This window comes from Polyodon spathula, chromosome 60 (genome assembly GCF_017654505.1).
Source record: "Polyodon spathula isolate WHYD16114869_AA chromosome 60, ASM1765450v1, whole genome shotgun sequence".
NCBI lineage: Eukaryota > Metazoa > Chordata > Actinopteri > Acipenseriformes > Polyodontidae > Polyodon > Polyodon spathula.
The window spans coordinates 1175320-1183428 of NC_054593.1; positions in this window are offsets into that span (position 1 = coordinate 1175320).

Consider the following 8109-nt stretch of genomic DNA (forward strand, 5'->3'; position numbering starts at 1 on the left):
AGGGATATTCAACCTCCACAGTGGATCATGTTATCCACCTTTAACTGCAGACACGCAATCAAAAAGCATGAGAAACTCAAGCAAGCGGGGAATGTCTTCATCGGTGTTATAACAAGCACGTGAAAACGACTGCACTTCTTTTATGAATGTAACTCTCTTTCACTCACTAGCCGGTCTGTATTCCCCCAGCAGCTAACAGCCCTGAGGTAATGTAAACCGTAAACACTGCTGGAGACTGTCTAGAACCCCTCCTCTCTGTGTTTCCTCCATCTATTAATCAGGGTGCATTTCACAGGCAAACCCACAGCAGATAATGCAGAGGTCATGTATGCCACAGTCCTCCCAAAGAAGAAAAGGAGGTAAGATTTACTTTATTGACTTTTTCATCCCTCCCTCCAGTTCCCTCTTCTCTAACCAGGGACAGTCTCCCTCACTCTCTCCCAGTCCTTAAGCTAGCCATAGAGCCAATCTCCCTCCCTCCCAGTCCCTCTTCTCTAACCAGGGACAGTTTCCTTCCCTCTAGGTCCTTTAGCTCTAACCACTAGAGCCAGCCATCCTCCCTCCGTCCCTCACCTCTCCACCCTGCTTGTTTGAGTGTGTGGAGAGCTGTCTGATTCATTGTCTCTCTCACCCTGCAGTAAATGAAGAGGGTCCCCAGGAATGAGAGCAACCTTGAATCCAGAGACACTGAGAAGGGGAGTGTGTCCAACTGAAGGAGACAGACCCATTCTTTCACAATGATCTGGAGAGCCTTGGGATTTAGGACAGAGTTACCGAGTCATTCTACTTAGAAGGGACACATTGGAAATATATGGCAAGCTTTTTCTCCACACACATTAAACAAAGTTTCCAATAACTTATATATAATATTATTTAATTTGAACTATAGATGGCATTACTGTGTCAGTGTCATTGAGTACATTATAAGATACAGAAGTGAATTGTTTAAAATAAACTAAAACTAAGAATATGTTGATAGATGTGACAGCAATGTGTCCTTCATCTAACTAGAATGGCCTCTAAACTCTTGCACCGCAAGCACAAGATAAAACAGTCTTGTGCATTTTGTAAATCTTTGTTTTATTTCAAATGGTGCAAACTTTGCACTGGAGCAAATACTATTTTGGTTTTGAATTAATTTGAAGTAATTAATCTGCTTTGCTGAGGAACTCCAAGTTTATGGTTGTATACAATAGTACTGAAGTACAATTTCTATCATTGTGTGAATGGGTAGATTGATGTATGTGCAATTATCCCGAGAACCCCGCAATAGCAAAGCTATACACTGTAAATGTACTATAAAACATGCAAGGTTTGTAAACAAAAGCAATTCGCTAATTTTGCATTCATTAAAAATCTGTAAAGCATACCTAATACAAAACTGTAGTGTTTGCAGCATATGTGTATTTTCTGGACACAAACATGTGTTGTAAATATTTCTATAGTGGATCATCTGCCTCACTGTTCCTGTTTGACAGTAACAGAGCTGGTGCTTTTGTGGAATCAGCATTCGCTGTTTATTCCTTCTGGGGAAAATATGAATTGTTTGCTTTTATTTGTAATTAGTTTGCTATCATTAGCTTGATATAGTAAATGCTGAGGCAGGCTTAGCTATTTAGAGATGGATTAATTGAAGTGAAGTTTGAGTGACTGTACGTTTTCATGAACAAACCCAAGGAAGGCATTTTCAAATACACATTTACCAAAGGGAGGGATGCTGCTGCAGGTTTGATAGTATTGGCTTTATGAAATGAGCAATGGAATTCCCTATGTATCCTGGAATTCCTTTGCTAGTGTATCATGATGTAAGCCCTGGAGTGTGGGCTCAGTCTTCTCTGCTTGGTCTCAGTGTGAGAGTTCAGCTGCATTTCCAGTGTCCTGAGCTGGGCTTTGAACCCACTGGGGACACAGCTGAGAACAAGCCAGACCTGCGACTCAGGGATTTTGTTTTTTGTTTATACACACATTGCTTTTATTCATGAATTTATTAAGAAGTACAATCTCTGCATTGTGTTGTACTTTAGACATGCTCAGTTTACGTATTAAAAAGGTCAGCGAAGTCTATTAGCAGCAGACTGCATATAAAGAGCCACTGCCACTAAAATAGAATGTTTAATCCTTGAATAGATTGCATTGCATTCTATACAAAAGTGTGTATTATGCAATTAAAAGATAACAACTTAACACATTTCACTATTCAGAAGCCAAGAATAAACATTGATTTTACACTTAACTGTATTGTTGCTTTATTGCTCTGCACCACTATTTGTCTTGCCTGTCTAGAAGAGGAGAAGTCTATTAATCCAAAATGTATGTAATGCACAGGGCAATGGTGAAACCGACAATCAATGTTCATATTGATTTTAAAAAATTAAGGACACAGGAAATGACTGTTAAATGTTTCCTGTGTGCTTTTTTCTTTGTAATGTTTCAATGTACACACAATACAGGAGGAGATGCTTTGTAATGTTGCAATGTACACACAATACAGGAGATGCTTTATAATGTTGCAATGTACACACAGTACAGAAGATACTTTGTAATGTTGCAATGTACACACAATACTGTAAGAAATAATGAAACTGATAAACAATATTAATTTTGTCGACGACATATGTTTGTTGGTATAGCGTAGAATAGACAATTGTATTGAACAGAGTCGCGGCACTCTGGGCTACAGTGAGATTGATAGAACTGAGCAAATGGCAATGCATTCATTTCAGTTTTGTAGATTCCAAAACACACCCTTTTAATTATGACATTAATGACCCCTCCTCACTATATCTGGGTACGTGGCAATTTTCAAGCCTCACATTCCTTTGCATCTTGTTATCTCTGAGATACTCCCTTTCCCTCATGCAACCAAACAGAGCAGAAGAGAACCCTCAAAAATGCCCATAAATGGTCATATTTGCCCTCACTCTAGCCAAACCGCAATTTACTGAGACATACACTACATTCCAAAATACCCCACCCAAACTCTGTGCAATAGCTCTCCATTGAAGGTACCATACATTACAAATATTCTAACAATGGACAATCACATTTCCTTACAGTCCTGAACTCAAAAACCCAGAAGACCACTCGCAGCTTCTTTGTTCAATTTGTAACAGAAAATAACATCTTATAATCAGTTCTAACACAAAAACTATTACAAAATTCCTACAATACAATTACCCCTTCATACTGTTGGGTTTTTTACTGGACCAATCTAGGTAAAGCAGCAGTGTGTCCCCGACCTGGGATTGCACTCACAACCTTCCAGTCAGGAGCACAGTGCTCCAATCACTACTCCTCACATGCTGCAAGTGAAGAAGCACTAAAGTTTTCGTTGTATAGCACTATATACTCAGGGTTGTTGGTGTGTGAGCAGGGAGAGGGTTAATTTCCTCCCTGCTAAAAAAAAAAAAACGTGCAGGTGCACATTTGGGTTTGTTTAAGGGTTTAATTAACAATAAAACAATTAACACAAACATTGTTAATTAAACCCTTAATCAAACCCAAATGTGCACACGCACATGTTTTTTTTTTATAGCAGGGATGAAATTAACCCTCTCCCTGCTCACTATATATATATATATATATATATATATATATATATATATATATATATATATATATATATATATATATATACATACATACATACATACAGTGGCTTGCAAAAGTATTCAGACCCTTGACCAATTCTCTCATATTACCGAATTACAAATGGTACATTGAAATTTCGTTCTGTTTGATATTTTATTTTTAAACAATGAAACTCAGAATCAATTATAATTACAATTACCAAAAAGCATTCTACAGAAGTTAGAGATAAAGTAATACAAATGCATAGATTAGGGAAAGTGTACAAAATAATATCCAAGTGTTTGGATATCCCAGTGAGGACAGTTGCTGCATCACACCACCCAGGCACTGCCCAGAAAAGGCTGTCCCTCAAAACTCAGCGCTCAAACAAGAAGGAGACTTGTGAGAGAAGCCACAGAGGCCAAAAATCACTTTGAATGAGCTATAGCATTCATTGGCTGGGAGTGGAGTAATGGTGCACCAGTCAACCATATCAAGAGCTCTACATAAGACTGGCCTGTATGGGAGGGTGGCAAGAAAGAAGCCGTTACTCAAAAAGTACCATCTGAAAGCTCGTCTGGAGTTTGCAAGAAAGCATGAGAGTGACCCAGCTGCGATGTGGAAAAAGGTTTTGTGGTCAGATGAGACCAAGCTAGAGCTTTTTGGCCAAAACTCAAAGCACTATGTGTGGCGTAAACCTAACACTGCCCATGCCTCAAGACACACCATCCCTCAGTGAAGTATGGTGGTGACAGCATCATGCTGTGGGATTGCTTCTCATCAGCAGGGACTAGGCATCTTGTTACAATTGAAGGAAGAATGGATGGAGCAAAATACAGGAAAATACTGCAAGAGAATCTGCTTCAGTCCACTAAAAAACTGAAGCTTGGGAGAAAATTCACCTTTCAGCAGGACAATGATCCCAAGCACAAGGCCAAAGCAACACTGGAGTGGCTCAAGAATAAAAAGGTGAATGTCCTACAGTGGCCCAGTCAAAGTCCTGATCTCAATCCCATTGAGAATCTGTGGCACTATTTGAAAAATGTGATCGACAAGCGTCGTCCAACCAACCTGAACATCCTGGAGCAAATCTGCCAAGAAGAATTGGCCAAAATCACTCTGACACTGTGTGCAAAGCTGGTACATACTTACCCCAAAAGACTTAAAGCTGTTATTGAAGCGAAAGGTGGCTCTACCAAATATTAATGTGTGGGGGTTGAATACTTATGCAAGCAAGATATTTCAGTTTTTTATTTTACTTAAAAATATTTCCCAACATAAAACCAATGTCACCATACAATAATTGATTTTGAGTTTCAGTGATTTAAAAAAATATATCGAACAGAGCGAAATTTCAATATACCATTTGTAATTCAGTAATATGAGAGAACTGGTCAGGGGTCTGAATACTTTTGCAAGCCACTGTATATATGAAGCTTGTACTTTTTATATAGGTTTTATATAATGTCAATTCCTCTGGATAAAAAGCATTAGCCAAACCAATTAATATGACATGTATTTTTTCTGGCTTGCTATTTATTAATTTATTTATACATTTATAATATAAACATGTATTCATTTCTACATGTATTTATTAAAAAATATTTATTTCTAAATGTATTTATTCATCTATGCATTTATTTAATTCATTTATTTATCTCTACCTGATCAAGGAAATCAGGAAATAAAAATGTACATTATAAATATCATATGGGAGATACTGAAATTGGAGAAGGAATCTATGAAAAAGACCTAGGAGTTTTTGTTGACTCAGAAATGTCTTCATCTAGACAATGTGGGGAAGCTATAAAAAAGGCTAACAAGATGCTCGGATACATAGTGAAAAGTGTTGAATTTAAATCAAGGAAAGTAATGTTAAAACTGTACAATGCACTAGTAAGACCTCATCTTGAATATTGTGTGCAGTTCTGGTCACCTCGCTATAAAAAAGATATTGCTGCTCTAGAAAGAGTGCAAAGAAGAGCGACCAGAATTATTCCGGGCTTAAAAGGCATGTCATATGCAGACAGGCTAAAAGAATTGAATCTGTTCAGTCTTGAACAAAGAAGACTACGTGGCGACCTAATTCAAGCATTCAAAATTCTAAAAGGTATTGACAGTGTCGACCCAAGGGACTTTTTCAGCCTGAAAAAAGAAACAAGGACCAGGGGTCACAAATGGAGTTTAGACAAAGGGGCATTCAGAACAGAAAATAGGAGGCACTTTTTTACACAGAGAATTGTGAGGGTCTGGAATCAACTCCCCAGTAATGTTGTTGAAGCTGACACCCTGGGATCCTTCAAGAAGCTGCTTGATGAGATTCTGGGATCAATAAGCTACTAATAACCAAACGAGCAAGATGGGTCGAATGGCCTCCTCTCGTTTGTAAACTTTCTTATGTTCTTATGTTCTAATTATTCCCTTATTTATTTTTTTTATTAAACGAGGAACTGCAATTTACCTGAGATCAAAGATTTAGACAAGGAAGCTACATGCCACTCTTGTGTACGATTCCATTCTATGTTATCAACCAAACACCTACCAAACAAACAGGAAACTAGATATTTTCAAACAGGAAATGGAAAATGTCTAGAATAGAGCAGAACCTTCAGGTTTTCAGCAGAAGCTGGCCAGGCATGGATGTAAGCTTAAAAAATTAATACATTTCAACAGCACAGCGGGCTAAGGCCGTGTGCTCTTCAAGGACTCTTTTTGTAGGTGGGATATGTGCTGTTTTAAAACATAAATACATTGTTTAATATAAACTGTGTGGATATCAAACTGCTTGTGTTCTCTGGTTTATTTTGACGTTGACTAACATGTGGAATCACATGATTGGTAGATGTCCAGTTATTTAGCTTTCCTGTTTAAAAAGTTGCTTCACACTTTTAAAAATTAAGGAGAATAACAATTTTGCCTTAGCTTGACGACTTATATCATTGCGTAAAAGAAGTATATAGGTTTTTTTTTCACATTTGATGTGAGAAAGTTTCAAACTGGTACTGGTGCAGATGGTAATTCTAAGCGATTTAGTTTTGCCGCTGCAACATGGTGAAAACAGCTAAACTCTCGGAGCTGTATAGAGTGTCTCGGTAGTTTCCAACAAGTTCTTCTAACTTGTACAAGGAACTGCCATTCTTCTCAATTAGAAATGTTCAGTGTAAAAGTAGATGGATATTATTGGAAATATGTAACGTAATTAGGGGTGCTAGATTTTAGGGATGTGCTTTTGGTACATTTTTATGAACATTTAACCATATCTACATACACACACACTCTACATATTCCATTCTGATGTATATTGACAGCCTTGGTGAGTCCAAGTAGAGTAACCCTAAACAAGGAAATAATGTTTGAATATCTTAAAGATTTAACTACAAAGTAAAAATAAATAAAAATGTACACATCTGCCTATAATCAGATGACCCCATAACAAGGCTGGACACATAATTAGGAACACCATCCATTAATCCACCATTCCCTTAAAAAAAATATGATTGTCAAAAAATAAAATCAGATCACGGTAATAATCAAAACAAAGCTGCTTGTGGATGTTACATTATAACTAGGCAAACAGAAAACCTGCCTATAATCCATCCTTGTAATAAACTTTTTTTTTTTTTACAATGTTCAAGTCTTTTCTAAGAAAACAAAAAAACAAACAAAAACTTTAAAAGCACAGCAAACATGGACATACAGATATACTAGTGTTCTGTGATACCTCATTTAGGGAGTATCGATATGATACCATGCACAGAATCATGATATTCGATACATTGTGATACTTTGGATACTTATGTCCATTACATGTTAAATGGCTGCCAAATACCTTTTTCTGCAAGTGCAATGCACATAAGAGGCTGTTACACAGTTAATAATGCAACAGCATGGCGGAATGCTATAGCATTTCTATAATGCCAATAGAAAGTCTACACCACCTTGAACTTTTTTCACATTTTGTTGTGTCGGTGCCTCAGTTTCATGCATTTAAATGAGAATTTTTTTTCCACTTATCACACACCATACTCATCACTGTTAAGGGGAAAAAAGTTTTTATTGAGAAAAAAATTATATATTAAAAAAACAAAACTGAAAGATCATAATTGGATAAGTCTCCACCCCCCTGAGTTAATACTTGGTGGAAGCACCTTTGGCATCAATTACAGCTGTGAGTCTGTTGGGATAGGTCACTACCAACATTCCACACTTAGATTTGACAATATTTGACCATTCTTCTTTACAAAACTGTTCAAGCTCTGTCAAGTTCCTTGGGATCCGTTGATGGACAACAATATTCAAGTCATGCCACAAATTTTCTATTGGATTTAGGTCGGGCTCTGACTGGGCCACTCAAGGACATTTACCTTTTTGTTCCTTAGCCACACCAGTGTAGCTTTGGCTGTGTGCTTTGGGTTGTTGTCATGCTGAAAGGTGAACTCCGTTCTGGTTTCAGCTTTCTTGCAGAGGGCAGCAGGTTTTCCTTAAGGACTTCTCTGTACTTTGCTCCATTCATTTTCACTTCTATCCTGACAAGTGCCC